Below are 15,965 nucleotides of genomic sequence, written 5' to 3' on the forward strand. Positions count from 1 at the left end.
AGAGCGGAATGTGACTATGACCTTACAACACTGCTGGCAAAGTATTATTATTATTATTATTATTATTATTATTATTGAGACTGAGTCTTATTCTCTAGTCCTGGTTGACATGCAATTCACTATGTAATCCAGTCTGGCCTTAAGCCTGTAGAAATCATTCTGCCTCAGCTTTTTAAATTCAGAGATTAGAGGTGTGGAACACCACACTCAGGTGGATTTCCTTTTCCTCTTGAACTTGACGACAAGGCTTGACACAGCACTAAACAGACAATGCCCTTTCTTTTACACAGACCAGTATTGTCATGCAAAAATACACAACAGGTGTGTAAGAGGAGCAAATTTTCTCTCCCCAGCCCATCTGCTCAAATCTGCTCAAACCAGTATCTTAGGAGGAACCCCTTGCTTTTCTTTTAGACATGACTACATTTTGAAATCAAAACACAGAAACCTGACAATTTTGCCTAATGCATGTTGGTTGCTATAGCTCAATCAAGGACTTGACAGCTGCCTAGCAGGTGACAAATGGGATTAAGGGCTCCTGTGGCATTGATGCGCAGCTTGAAAAGGTCTGCCGCTTGGAGCTCTGGATTGTCTGTTGCCCAGTCCCTGCCCTGTGCTAAGTTAACAGACACAATCAAAGATGTGTTTCTGTTTGCAGAGTGATAGATCAAGCTGGCTTTGGGACTGTGACAGCTGTTAGCTGGCTGGCTTTTCTTCTGGCTTCTTCTGAGTTCAGGATCTCTTAGGATCACTGAGGAGAGGGTGGAGGACAAGGTACAGAACCAGACACTGGGAACAGGAATGACTGTCAAAGGGGAAAGAGAAATTAAACATGGTAAGGTATGAGTAATACAGGATAGATCTGGTTACTTCCAGAGAAGGCGGATATGGTAATAGAGGATCAGTATTTGCTACCCAAATTCTGAGGATGGTCCTCCACATCCATCAGGTCCCAAGACTTATAACACTCATCTACACAACTGTCACAGAAATGACCTCAAGGGGCTGAGAAGATGGTCACCCTAGATCAGCCTACTTCCTAACACAGTGTCTGTCATTTGTATTTGTTTCTCCACTAGGAAACCTCACTCTTAAGGTCTTTGCTGAGTTCCCATCATACCTTACCTCCGGCACCTTCTCTGTCATAGTGGTGGCTTTCTGAGTCTTCACATTTCAGTAGAAATTCTTGTGTGTGTGTATGTATATGCACACAAAAAGACATGTGGTCTCTTTAGAAGAGTTGTGGTCTGTTGGGACAGACAGAAAACAAACCAGCAGCCACCAGAACAAGAATAATCCAGATTCTGACTAAAGAGGACATGACTCAGCCTGTGGGGCATAGAAGGACCCCTGCAAACTGAGCTGACTTGGGAAAGGCAAGAATGTGCTAGCTCTTTATAGGACCGGGTGCAGTAGGGCTGAGGTCCTTTGTTTACATTTCACCTGTGGTTTAAAAGCATGCTGCTATTGCTAGTATGCTTTATTTTGTTTATTTTAAATGTTTGTGTCATTCACATAAGGGGAATTATGATATTTACCATATGATTGTTTTTGGAAAGAGAATGTTGTATCACATAGTAGGTATTTTAAAGACATGGATTTCCACCTTTCCTGCTGCCTCTCGTTGTCCATTGAAGTTGACCGAGAAACAGCTTACAAAGAGGCCATAATGTAATGCATGAAATCTGCAAGTGTGAATTTATTTGGGAAATAAAACATATTTGCAGTCATCATTAAGAGTCTTGAAGGGAAGATTTCTGAGTTATTCAGTAAGCCTTTTAATACAATTACAAAAACAGGTCAAGAGGCAATGGGACATCAAACTCCAGGCAGGAATGCAGCAGCTGAGAGGCTCCTGCAGCTCCCAGTGCAGGGAGAGGTGGGAAGAGCATCCTTCTCAGCAGCCTCGTGAGGACTGTGGCCCTATTCAGCCCAGAGAGAGGCTTTTGAGCTCTGGCTTCTTAAGCTGTAAAGGCATATTTCTATCATTTTCAGCCATTTTGTTCACAGTAATTTATTACAGTAGCCTCAGAAGCTCCTCTCCCCATGTCTATTTTCTGTAGCCTTTTCACCCAGCCCTGCTAGGCAGCAGAGCTATTTGATCAATGCATCTGAGGTGAGAATTTGGGTGCTTGTCCTAGGCAAGTGTGGATGTTTCTGTCTTCACAGAGCTGTTGTGAAGTGGTTGCTTTGAAAAGGAAGGTGTATTATCTGGAGGGAATGAGAGCCTCAAGGCTCCTGAGTCATATCCAGGCAAGACTGACACAGGAACTGGATGCAGAGGCAGAATTCTCCCAAGAGGAAGCTGAGGCTGTTTATGGGATCCAGAAGTGTGAACATGTGAACCTTACCTGAGCAGGAACACACCTGTGGACCAGAACAAGTCATCAGAGCAGCCACGTTCAGCAAATGTGAGGTATTTGGCCCCCACAGGTGGGATGCTGCACCCAGGACCTGTGGACTTCCAAGTCACTGTACCTTAGTATTCTCATGTAAGTTCATAGTGGAAATTTCAGGTCTTGGGTCCAGGGTCACAGAGCTGGAAGGCCATATAAGACCTTGCACCCAGGTATATGGGATTCCAACCATTGTTCTCAAAATTGGCTTAAGACTGGGAGGGCTTTCCAGGTGGGCTGGACTTAAAGGTCTGGTTTCTTATGTCCTCATGCTATGTCTCAGTTGATGTCTGCTCCACAGAGCCTGATTCCAATGCTTGGTATTTCAAGTGTCTGTGCATATGGACTCTTGCCAACACAGGGAACACATGTTTTTATGCAAGTCTATAAGTCTAATTAGATTCTTTCCCTAGACCTTGAAGTGTGTGGGGGGAGGCATTTGATCTCATCAGCTCCCCATCTAGGCTTCCACTGAGATGAGGTAAAGAACCACACTATGGATATGTGTCAGGCTGATTCATTCCTGTCACAGCTACATTGAAGAACAAGCCACATTCCAGTTCCAGCCGTGTTACCTTCAGCGTTTTCTGCAATGCTTTGATCTTAATTGAGTTTCAGAATCTTAACAGCACATGCAACGTTCCAGAGATTTCCTAGGATGGTCTGTAGGGCTTGCTCTGGGAAAGTGAAAAGATCCTATGCTTCTGTGGCTTCTCACAGGTTCCTGGAGCCATACTGATTCCTTAAGTTATGGGCCATTGAAAAGGTAATCTTACGCTAATGTGGTTTTCTAAATCTTGGGTCTGATTCTGGCAGCTTCTCACACGTTTCATGAGAAAGACCATTTCAGTGCTACTGTGCTGGCTTTTGGATGCCATATTGTGCACCTATGTATACAAACTCATTGAAGCAATAAACGTCTCTGTGAGGTAGGCACACATCACAGCATGCCTGTTAAAAGGGACACATCTGAGCTTCAGGCAGGCTAAGAAACCTTCCCCAAATACCCAGCAGTTAGTGGCAGGACTTGGGTTCTGTCCTCTCTCTACTGTTGTAGTGCCCCTCTGTACCCTGAGGCTGTTTGGTTAAATCATAAAGCAACTGACATTAATTCAGCTCTTGTTAAGGACCGAATATTTCACACTATGATCAGTATGTTGTTTGTGTGGTTCCCAAACCATTCCCTGAATCCTCACAATTATCTGGGAACTTAAAAAGTTCAGATTTTCTAGTTAGGAGGTGTTCACTAAGAACTAAAGTGTGTATTTCAGAAGTGGTTCAGCGTGGCTCCTGGATGACAGCAAGCAACTCAGTAGGCAGAATGGACTGAGGGTTTTTTTGTTTGTTTGTTTGTTTTTGTTTTTTTTCTTCTTCTGTTCTCAGGGCTTTATAATCTAACCTCTCTCTTGCTATCAATTATCTGTTTGTCTAACTATTGATGTGTCAGTTGTCTATCGTGTATGCATTCATTATTTCCTTATCTGACATCTGCCATTATCTATTTACTGTTACTACCACTCGATTTATCCATCTATCATTTATCTATTACTGTTACATATTATCTATTTACTGTTACTACCACTCGATTTATCCATCTATCATTTATCTATTTCCTGTCATTTACCATCCCATCACTCTACCTGTCTACCATCCATCTCTCCAGCCATTTGTTTATAATCATTTATCACTCTGCCTGTTTGTCTATATCTATAGATCTATCTATCTATCTATCTATCTATCTATCTATCTATCTATCTATCTATCTCTCCATTCATCTAATTTCCCTGAGGATACAGCATAGAAAAATAACATATAGATAGGTTGAAATACAGGAATATATTTCCAAAGTTCATAGTTTGAACTTATGAACTATTCCCAATGCTAGTTATACTCTGGCCTTACATCTCTACATCTCTACAACAATGTTTCAGTGATGATGGTCTTCTTTCTGCTTCAGAGACCTTTCTTTTGTCATATATCATCCTACACCATGTAGGCGATTGCCATGACTGGTGCAGGGAACTTCAGGTTTTAGCTTCAATATTACAGCATGCCTGCATATGCTCTTTCTCTGTTACCTGCTCTGTTGTCTTATTTTTGAGATTTTCTATGTTGCCCAGGATAGACCTTGTGATATTCTTGACCAAGTCTCTTGAACATTAAAATTATAGCTATGCACCCCCCTGGCTGGTTCTTCTGTCCAGAGATAGAACCCTTTCTGCAAAGGATTAGACTGTATTCTAGGATTTCTGGCCCATCTAAGATCTTTGTCTCACATATTCTGCATATTTGCAATCTTTCCAGAATAAAAAAAGGTCTTTGATCTTTTCATGATGTACTGATCCTGGACTTAGATTCTTTCAGCATCTGGCTCATAGGTTTCTCAGCATCACTGTTCTGGATGACTTGCTGTTTTTTGTTGCTGTTGTTTTATTTTTTTATTTTTTCTTGCCTGACTTCTTTATTTGAAAGTGGGTGCCCAGAAGGCAGACAGAGTCTTTGGCTTATTTCAGGGCCTATAGCAGATGCTTAGCAAATAAAAAAATTAATAAAGGACTGCACAGAAAGGATGCTTCCCTGCTTTGAGCTGGACACTGCCAGAGAGCTTTAGTTCAGATGAACAGAAGTGACCAGAACCTTTGTCATAGCAAAGAATTCCATCACATGGAATTGTGAACATGGCCATCCACACCCTAGGACAGACTGTCAGCTCTTCAGCCCACACAAAGCTGTCAAGCCTCTGTAAGCACAGGTAGAAACAGAAGGTGGACATAGGCATCTGCTCCACTTTGCCTATCAGCCTAGGATTTTGAGATGTCAATGATCGATGTTCAAGCAACTTCAACTTTCGTTTAGTTAGAAAACCAAATGATCAGCTCTCTGATCCCCCAACTCAGATCCACAGGGGAAGGTGTCAGGTGACATTAACCCTGGCACAAGAGTTGGTAAACAAGCATGGTGGCCTGGCCACAGCTTGGCTGTGGTGATAATTCTTTGACCATTGTGATGATGGTGGTGGTGGCAAAAATGGTGATGATGATGTCAATGAATTTTTCTCTCTGAAACTGAACAATGCTCTATTGTTTCTTTGCCACAGATCATTTGCAGTAGTTTTAGAAGTTCCAAATAATACAGAAAAGAACAAAAGATAACAAAAACTCTCTCAGCTCATTCAAAGTCATAACAGCCCTTAAATAGCTAGTTAACTACTTTTAGTGGCTTAAAGAGCATCTGCAATACCGGTGGTCTTGTTCTAAAGAAGCACATTCACTCAAGCAAGTCACTTAAATAGGATTATATACATGAGAAGTTCTGCAATTTGCTTTTTACTGAGGAGGTGGTGACAGTGATGGACATTAAAGCCAACTCAGAATAGGAGAAGCATGCTCTGTGGTACAATTCATGCTCAGGAATCCCAGGTTATATATTAAGGCTCACACCAGGGGTCTGTCTACATGAGAAGTGACTGAGTCATTACTACATGAACCTGGGCCAGAGTTCTTTCAGTCACATCCATGCATCCAGCAAATGAGCTTGCATCTGTCCTCCTCCATGGCCAGTCAATCCCCAATACTATTTAAGCACAGTGAAAGCACTAATCATTTTCTTATTGGGGAAAACAGATTCCATACTTTCTGTGGGACCTCAGCAGCTGGCGTAGGAGGTAAAACTATGGAGGCTCTTTCTGTCTACCTGACTCAGGCTCAGTTCCACACTCTGCATTATTTTCAAGTTTAGATATGAAAGGTCGAGAAAACACGAAGGAAGAATCAGCACTCAGGTCACTCTTACTGTGTTTGTGTGTGTGTGTGTGTGTGTGTGTGTGTGTGTGTGTGTGTGTGTGTGATGGAATTCTTCTCATTAGCTCATTTCTGTAAGCACAAGATCTGGAAGCTTCTGTTGACTGTGCTTCAAGAAGGAGGTGTTCTTACCAATGTAGGAAGATCAGGAGGCATTAAAATCAGGATAAGGAAGAGTTACTGCCCCCTGTCAGGCACTGGATACCTGGAGAGCATCTCTGACCCCACACTCTGGGTAGGAGCTCTGGAGTATTCTCTCAGTTCACTGGGGGATGCAGACATTAGCGATGCCTGCCACCGCATCCGGATTTTTACATGGATCCCCGGGATCAGACTTAAGTCATCAGGCTTGTGTGCTAAGCACTTGTGAGCTGTCTCACTGCTCCCTATTTCTGCCCTCTTGCAAAAAGGTGTCTTTGATAAGAGGGAATCTCATATTTGTATTATTTGATAATTCTATTTTTTGAGTTGATTTAGTTATGCCTTCATTCAACACATATTTGTTTGTCACTTATTCTTTGTCAAACACTGAAATAAAGCAACAAAGAAAGAAAGCCCTTCCCTCCATTCTGCCACAGCACTTGTTTTGACAAGGGAGATGGAGAGAAGCAGAGTCAAGCAGGGGAGGTAAAGTGACTTAGATAGTTCATACAAGACGCTCAGGGATGGGCTTCTGGGCCTGGAGTAGAAAAAGTGAGGAGGGTAGTGTGAAGATGAAGCTGGAGAGGAACTGGACCCGGACAACTGGATCACACAGAGGTCTGTGGGGACTTGGGAGTTTTCCTGAATGAGAAAGTGAGTAATATGAACAGGTAATTTTATTAGAACCATTCTGGTTGCTGATGTGTTCTGGGAGGAAGGCAAGGATGGAAGCAGATTGAGCTGTAGTGGGGAGGCCATCCTTATGATGTAAATGCAATGGGGGACAAAAGCAACTGAAGGAAAAGAAGGCTTTGTTTTGGGTCACAGTCTCAGGGTAACTCCATCTTGGTGGAATGCCACCAGGCATCTGCAGGCAGGAAACACAGAGATGATTGCTGGCAATCAGTTCTCGTTTTCATTCTGCCTGAGAGAACAGAGCATGGCAGGCTACCACCCAGAGTCAAGGTGAGTCTTCCCACCTAAGCTGCCATAGGCAAGCCCTCACAGGCCTGTCTAGAAGCTTGTCTAGTTGACAATTAATGTTAATTATTAAAACCACAGCACGGCATAGACAGCAGTGGCTGGACTCTCATTATGCGTAGTGAGCGGACTGAGTAGAGAATTATAAAGACACAAGAACGGTTCTTAATGTTATGCTCTTCTTCAGTATGGATAAGCCAGCAACAAAAGAGGATGTGTTCTGGATCCTATGTCACATTTCCCACAGAGTGAACAGTGTTGACTCAAAACCCTGCTTGTCAGTTGTATTCCCTTGGCAAGTAACTAGACCCCTTGAACCCACTTTTAAAAAAAATTCCTTTAATTTTGTTCTAAATTAAGTATATTTCTGTGTGAGTATGGGTTTGTGTGTGTGAGCACAGTGCCTATGGAGACTAGAAAAGGGTGTCAGATCCTATGGAGCTGCAACTACAGGCAGTCCTGAGCTGCCGGTGTAGCAACTCAACTCTGGTCCTCTACAAGAGCAATATATGCTTTTAAGCACTGAACCATCTTCCAGCTCTGACTCACAGCTTCACCTGTAAATTCAAGCAGTGCTATCAAAAAGTATTATGGGGACAGGAACTGGAGGAGAGGGAATTGGGATTGGATTTGATCAAAGTACATTGTATGTTTGAATAAAATTGTCAAACAACAACACCGAAAAGACCTTCCATGACAGTGGCTGGGCTTGGGTCATGGATGACTCAGGCCTGCTTGCTTCTAAATTGGGGAGGGGCAAGAAGTCCTTGCACACTGACTGGGAAGAGACAATGAAAGGACACAGGCGTGCTGAGCAAGGAACAACCCAAGCAGTGGCCTCATTCCGGTTATTTGTTCCCAGCTCCTGTTTTCAGCCAAACGCCTGCCTTGGGGTTCAGCTTCATTCTTGCCTCATGTCTGCCCAGGGTTATAGGAAATTGCATTAAGTCCTCCTGCACACAGACACAGAGAGTTCTGGGGCTGGGGAGTTTCTGCCATTGCAGACTGCCTGATTATAATGTTACCTGTCTGCCTGTCTGCTGGTGTCTGTTCAGAGACAGCTGTCTTGTTATTGAGAGCAGAGGTAATGTACTCTACAACCTTTCTTTCCTTTTATTTTTCCATAGAGGTGGGGAAAATGAGGGCTTAGGATGAGCAGGACTGGATTGGATTTCGTGAGTGCTGCTGTTAAACTGATTGGTACCCTTGCCAACTCCCATCTCTGTCTCCTCTGTGATATAACTACTTTCTCAAGTCTGTGCTTGTTTTCTTCCCCATAATTTCCCACTGGATTTCACAGGGCAACAGGTTCATCAGAAATGTCCAAAATCACCATGGTTGTCTTGAAACTCTCTCCTCCATCACTAGTCCAGATGCATCCTCTGCCCTTTACAACTTGGTTTTGTATTCTGTCGTAAGCCACAGGGCCTTTGCACATGGGGTTCTCTATTCTAGTGGGAAACACTTTGGGGAATGAAGTGTTAGGGAACACTACACAGTGAATATAATTCAGATACACCTCCCAGCCCAAGCCCGATATCCTGCCCCCACTCCTGTGTCCTTAGGAGGTAATTGTCATTCCTAGATTTTATTTAAATTCAAGACTACTTTCCATACCCCAAAGCCTGCATCCTCACCAGCTGAACATGAATCACCCCCATACTGAGTCTACAATCAGGTGTCATGTTCTGTGCTGAGCTTCAGCAGCACCACTGGTACCCCAAAAAAGCCCAACTAATTATAAGCCTGCATTCTGTGCTGTTATTATTTGAATGTAACAAAGGCACCTGCCATGTTAATTATGCCCTTCTAATAAACATCTTTAGGCAGCCAATCAAGAATGAGCCTGGGGGGGGGGCTGTGTAGAAGAGGCAGGTCTTGGCACCACAATGTCACACTTTCCTCGGTTGGAAGATGTGTTCATTCATATGCAGCTCCTACAGCCTCCACCCAGAGCACTAGGGAAGACTGGCTGACTAAACTGCACAAGATACATGCGATCCCGAAGAATTCCCGCAGAAGGAGAATCTGGAAGGACAGAAGACAAAACACCCCTGTCTTGTGTGTTTAAAGTGACAACTTTACACTGAGGATAGGGTGGGGTGTGGAAGAAAAAGACAAAAGGAGGGTGCACATCATGACCACATCTTCTAGGCACAGACTTTATTCCTGTTAATGTAGAGAGGCATAACACAGGATCAAGGGCATACATCTGAATCAGCTTTTCTTGTTAAAAGAGTTTTACTATGGCAAATATATGTAATGGTATACATTCATTAAACTATTCTGTGATTGTTTATTGTACTATTATAGAAATATGTAATCTATAATGTGCCATTTTAATTATCTGTAAATGTTTAAGGGCATTAGCTACAACCACAATGTTGTAAAACTATCATCCCTGATTTCCCAAACTTTTTCATCACCCCAAATAGAAAAACTGTTACTCCTTTTGGAGCTTCTGTCCCCTCCAGGTCTTTCTGTCCTCCCCCTTCTTTTAAAAGATTCCCTGCACTCTGCCCAAAGTTTGGCTATGAGTCTCAGTCTCTGCTTTGATACCTTGATCAGTGGAGTCTTTCAGAGGCCGTCTGTGGTAGGTCTGTCCTGTTCTCTGTCTTCTCCTGCTTCTGATGTCTATCGTGTTTGTCCTTCTGAATGAGAATTGAGCATCTTCCCCAGGGTCTTTCTTGTTGTTTAGCTTCTTTAAGAGTATAGATTTTAGTATATTTATCCTATATTATGTGGCTAATATACACTTATGAGTGAGTATGTACTAGGTATATCTTTCTGCTTGTGGGATACCTCACTCAAGATGAGCCCTTGGGGCCCCTGAAGAGAAAGATACTCCAACCAAGGACAATGCATGGAGAGGACCTAAAACTCTGTCTCAGATATAGCAGATAGATTCAGTCTCCAAGTGGAGTCCCTAGTTAGGGGAGCAGGGATTTTTCTCTGGTCTGAACTCAGTGGCAGGCTCTCTAATTATGCCCCTCCTCCCCCGAGGGAGGGTAGCCTTCCCAGGCCACAGAGGAAGACAGTGCAGCCAGTCTTGATGAAACTTGATATGCTAGGGTCAAATAGAAGCGGAGGAGGACCTCCCCTATCAGTGGACTAGGAGAGGGGCATAGAGGGGAGAAGAGGGAAGGATGATGGGATTGGGAGGAGATGAGGGAGGAGGCTACAGCTGGGATTCAAATAGAATAAATTGTAATAAATTTATTATTTAATAATAATTAAATAAATTATTTATTTAATAATAAATTTGTAAGAAGAAGAAAAAAGAAAAGAAGAAGAAACAAAGGAAAAAATTATTGCTGTTAAAGTGTTAAAGATTGGTTGTTCATATATGCTTAGAAGATGAAGCTTAAATCCAGAGCAAAACTAAAGCATTTCTGATTTTCAACATCACCTTGAATGCCTTCTCAGAGATACCTGTGTATTTGTCAGGTTTCTCTAAAGAAACAGGAGAGAGAAAGAGCAAAAGAATGGGAGAGAGAGAGAGAGAGAGAGAGAGAGAGATGGGATGGGGGAGACAAAGTCGAAAGGAGGTTTGCTAATTGTGTTAGATTGGCTTACAGTATACGGAGTATGGGTTTCCAACAATGGCATCTTACCCTGGAGAGGCAGAGAGTCCTGTGATTGCTCTGCCTTTGAAGCTGGATGTTTCAGCACACGCCATACTGCGTTGAAGGCCCACAGCATGCTGAACTCTACAGACTGGATTACCATTTCCCAACAGCAACAAATGAAGTGTCTGGAGAGCTGCTGATCTTCAGCACACACTGGAAGCCTCAGAAGTTGGTCCTAGTATTTGCCAAGGAACAGTGAAAATACAAGATAGATAAACCTGATAGCAAGAATTGGGTGAACCATCAAAAAGTCAAGTTTCCATCAATTTTAGGGTGGCTCTTTCTACTTTAAATAATATGCCCAAGAAAATCCTTCAGAGCATGCCTAGCAGCTTGAGTTTTACTTGATCTCCATTTTGAAGTCTACAGCATGGATTAACATTGCCCAACAATAATAAATGAAGTAAGACAACACATACTATCTTACTTCTGACTTTCTTCTTGTGACAGTGTTCATGAAATCCATTCTCATTGCATTAGTAATGTCTTCTTTTTCATTACTATGCAGTATGTGAGTCTATCTCAGATCATTTCCTTTCTCCATGAATTTTATCAGTGGGCATTTGGGATTGTGATAATAATTTTTAACTGTCAACTTGATGCGTCATAGAAGAGGGTCTCAATGAAGAACTGTGTATACTAAGTTGGCCTGTAAACATCTCTGTGGAAGATTGTCTTAATTACATTAAATGATGTGGGAAGATCCAGTCTAACATAGGCAAGATCATTGCATAGGCAGAAGATCTTGAACTGTAAGAGTGAAGAAGGCATAATGAAGAAGTTAGTGAGAGAGCATGGACATATTCATTTCTTTCTGCTGTTGACTGTGGATGTGATGTGAGTAGCTGCTTCAGGTTCCTTCTCTGACCTCCCTATGGTGATGGACTGCAACTGTGAGCTTGATAAACTTTTCATCTTCATATGTTGTTTGTTTTCAGGGTGTTTTATCCCAACAATAGAAATGAGACTAAACAGAATTGTTTGAGGTTTGGGATTTATTTAAAAGAGCCATGAATGTTATGGTATTAGTTTGCTAGTGAGGATAATAATTTCTTTCTCTTGGCTATTATATTATTGTATCAGGGCTCACACACTGGACACTGAGAAACTTAAATAACAGAAATTTATTTTCTAACAGGGTTGGTTTCTTGAGGTCTTTCTCCTTGGCTGGAGATAACCAATAACCATCTTTCCCTGGTGTCTGCACACAATTTCCCTTCAGTATTCTTCTGTTCTAATCTCTTCTTATCAGGACATTTGTTGTATGAGGTCTGAGACCACTGCATTGACCTCACTTAGTCTTAATTATTTCTTAAAAACCCCTATCTCCAGACACAAGCACACCCATAGGTTGTGCTAACCTATGAACTAAGGTTGGGGTGATGATGCACAGACACCATTCGGTCTATAAGAGCTGGATGATTGGAAATGAGGTTGCTTGGGCACAAGCCTATGATTATTGTTAACAGCTTCCAAAGTGACCACACAAAGAAAGTCCCAGCGCCTTCACGCCCCAGTCCACATTTAACATTGTCAGTCTAAATTTTGTCTTAGTCATTCTGGTACATAAGTGACATTTCCGGGTCTTTTGGTAACACTAAGCCAAGGTCTGATCTGATGCCTGACATCTAACCCACGTGTTGGAAATCAGAAAACAGTGTGTAGTCACTCACTGCACTCACTGGAGGCTTCTGGGTCACTGAGATTCTGTAAAGTGCTGATCTGCACAAGTTGGCCTGTGTTATTCAACCTTGGGAAGATGGAAAATTTGAGAATGATATAAATTTATTTTTTTGCATTAAATTTCTTAAAAAGTTCTTAATTGGTAGGTATAGTTTTCTAAAAGAAAAAATGCAAGTCATATTTTAAAACATCATAAAAGACATTTTATGATTAAAAAAAGACATTTCAAGATAGCTCAGTGGTTAAGAGCATGTGACACTGAAGCAGAAGGCAGCAATTTGATTCCCAGCACCATTCTTAGAACAGCCTGTAAGTCTAGCTCCAGGTGATCTGATGCCCCCTGTGGAAACTGCAAGCATTTGCTCTCATGATCACACACTCAAAATTAAAAATAAAATACTCCCTTGACACACACAATTGAGTTCTTGAGTGCTGGGTGAGTGGGGAGGTGGGGAAGAGCTGGCAGGAGTTAGGGAGAAGAAATCATGATCAGAATATAGTGTGAGAAATTACTTTCAAAAATAAAATAAAATAAACACTTTAAAAATATTCATATAACATTTACACAGACAGTGTAAAACCCCTGGAATTATAATATGATAGTGTGATTAAGAAAAAAAAACCCGTTAGATTCCTATTCAAAGCATATCTTCCAATCAGTGGTAGGGATACCTCTAAAAAGAGACAGAAGAGTGTACCTGATGGTTTGAGATGCAAGTGTCTATGTACATGTGCACATATGAAAGAATGTATAGGCATATGTTTTTGATTATTTACACAGGTGTACACACAGGGCACAGAGGACAAATTCATGTGTCTTCCTTATGTAGCGTCCAAATCTTTCATAATCCTTGAATTCACCAAGTAGGCTAGGCTGGCTGGCCAGCTAGCCCCAGGGACTCATAACCAACACTGGGATTGTCTTTTTTTTAAGTTTAATTTTTATATTAATTACAGTTTATTCACTTTGTATCCCAGCTGCAGTCCCCTCCTTCATTTCCTACCAATTTCACCCACTCCCCTTCTCTCCTCCCATGTCCCTCTCCAAGTCCACTGATAGGGGAAGTCCTCCTCCCATTCCATTTGGCCTATAAAGTCTCATCAGGACTGTCTGCATTGTCTTCCTCTGTGGCCTGGTAAGGCTGCTCCTCACTCAGGGGCAGGTGATCAAAGACCCAGCCACTGAGTTCATGTCAGAGACAGTCTTTGTTCCTATTACTAGGGAACTCACTTGGATATTGAGCTGCCATGGGCTACATCTGTGTAAGGGTTCTAGGTTATCTCCATGCATGGTCCTTGGTTGGGAGTATCTGTCTCAGAAAAGACCCTATGGTCTTTTCTGGGCTTGTCTTTTTAAAAACAAGGGCTCTGGAGCATTGAACTCAGGTCCTCATGCCAGCTTACCTCCCCCTCAGTCTGCACATTTATTTAAGTAGCTTATCGCAGATTATCTGCTGAGATCCTTTTTAGGAATCTTTGTGGCTTCTTGGTTCGATTGGTGGAGGTCTATCAAAATGAGTAATGGTCATTATTATTGCAATGGTCGGTATTCAGATGAGTTACATGACCAATTCCCTACCCTGCAAAGTTGCAGAGCTTCCAAGTGGCAGGGATATAAGCAAAGGCCCAAATGACTCCTGTAGACACTAGGTCACTTTCATGATGTGTTCAGGCACACATGCTCACACTACAAGATGGGAGCTGTTTAGGCCCATTTCATATGTGAAGAAACACAAACACTTGTTGAAAGTGTAATGACTAGTGGACAGGACCAGTGGAGTCCCACTCTATGACGGCTATTATTAGCAGTGTTATTTGCAATCTCCATCAGGGGCTGGTGAATTGGCGAGTGAGCAAAGACACTTAACTCCAGCCTTACAACCTCAGTTCAGTTTCTGGGACCAGTGTGGCAGAAAGAGAAAACTAATGCCTGCAAATTGTCTTCTGAACTCTTTATGTGCATGGTTCCATGAATATTAAATAAATAAAAACATAAATATCTGTGTTACTCTGTGGTATGACAAGAGCTGGCTTGGTGCCAACCTCAAAGGAAAAGTCCATCCACCAGAAAGTTCTGCCTTGCACAGAGCTGAAATTGGCCTCTTTGCAGCTTTACCCAGTTGCTTCCAGTACTTAGCACTTAATTACATCTTGTCTTCTACTATTCTCTAATTGTCTCTTGTGGCTCCTCCCTTCTTCCTGGCTCCCTTGCCAGCATCTCTAGGGTAGAGATCAAATCTTAGAGGCTCAACACCTTCTGGAGCAGTAAAGTAAGAGCTTATTAGATAAATAGTTGTTGGTTGAAAGTTCCTACCAAGATTGCTCCTCAGGGGAGAAGTTTCTCCTGCTATGTGGAAAACTGTGTAAAAAGGTCACCAAGGGTTTTCAATTTAAATATCTGTCCAGTTTAAATGTGATTCGAATATTTTTGAATAGACAGTGTACAAAGCAACTTTATTCATCAAATGATACTGATGTCCTAATTACTGTCATTGTGTGTGTGTGTGTGTGTGTGTTACATGCCTTACAGCCTCTTTATAGAGTCTTTTCTACACTTTCACAGCAACTTCCAAGGTTAGAGGACACCATGTGACCCATTCTATAGGTAGGTAGTAGAGAAATGAAAAGGCACCACAAACACACTGTCCCCACTAACCACAATGCTTTGGCATAGAACCCACATTCCGTGACATAATATCTTGTTTGAAAGATGGGAAACCACTTCTTGGGTTAAAGTTGTCCAGACACCAAAGATGGCACTTGGCATCTGAGTTAGCTGATGTCCAGTGAGGGACTGTCATACACAGCCCGAGGCTAAGTTTGGACTCACTGTTCAAAGCTTAGAGCCTCATAGCTCTTCCTCAACCCACTAGATGCTTACATCCATACTGAAGCCCCACTCCCATCAGAGAGCCACTCCAATTGGTCATTGAATCACAAAAACGTTCCTTCTTTCTTTCTTTCTTTCTTTCTTTCTTTCTTTCTTTCTTTCTTTCTTTCTTTCTTTCTTTCTTCCTCCCCGTTTTGTTTTTTGTTTGTTTGTTTGTTTTTTGTTGTTGTTTTTAGACAGGGTTTCTTGGTATATCCCTGGCTGTTCTGGAGCTCACTCTGTAGACCAGGCTGGCCTTGCACTCACAGAGACCTTCCTGGCTCTGCCTTCTGCATGCTGGCATTAAAGGCATGTACCACCACCACCCGGTGAATAGTGACTCTTACAAGCAGGAAAATAGCTATTAGCAGTAGAGGTTCAGAGGCAAGAATAAGATATCTGTTGCACTCCTCAGCAAAGCCTTGACGTCTTGCCCCAGAAGTGCCAGCCTCCTTTTTCCAGAAGG

This window comes from Meriones unguiculatus, chromosome 11 (assembly GCF_030254825.1).
Source record: "Meriones unguiculatus strain TT.TT164.6M chromosome 11, Bangor_MerUng_6.1, whole genome shotgun sequence".
NCBI lineage: Eukaryota > Metazoa > Chordata > Mammalia > Rodentia > Muridae > Meriones > Meriones unguiculatus.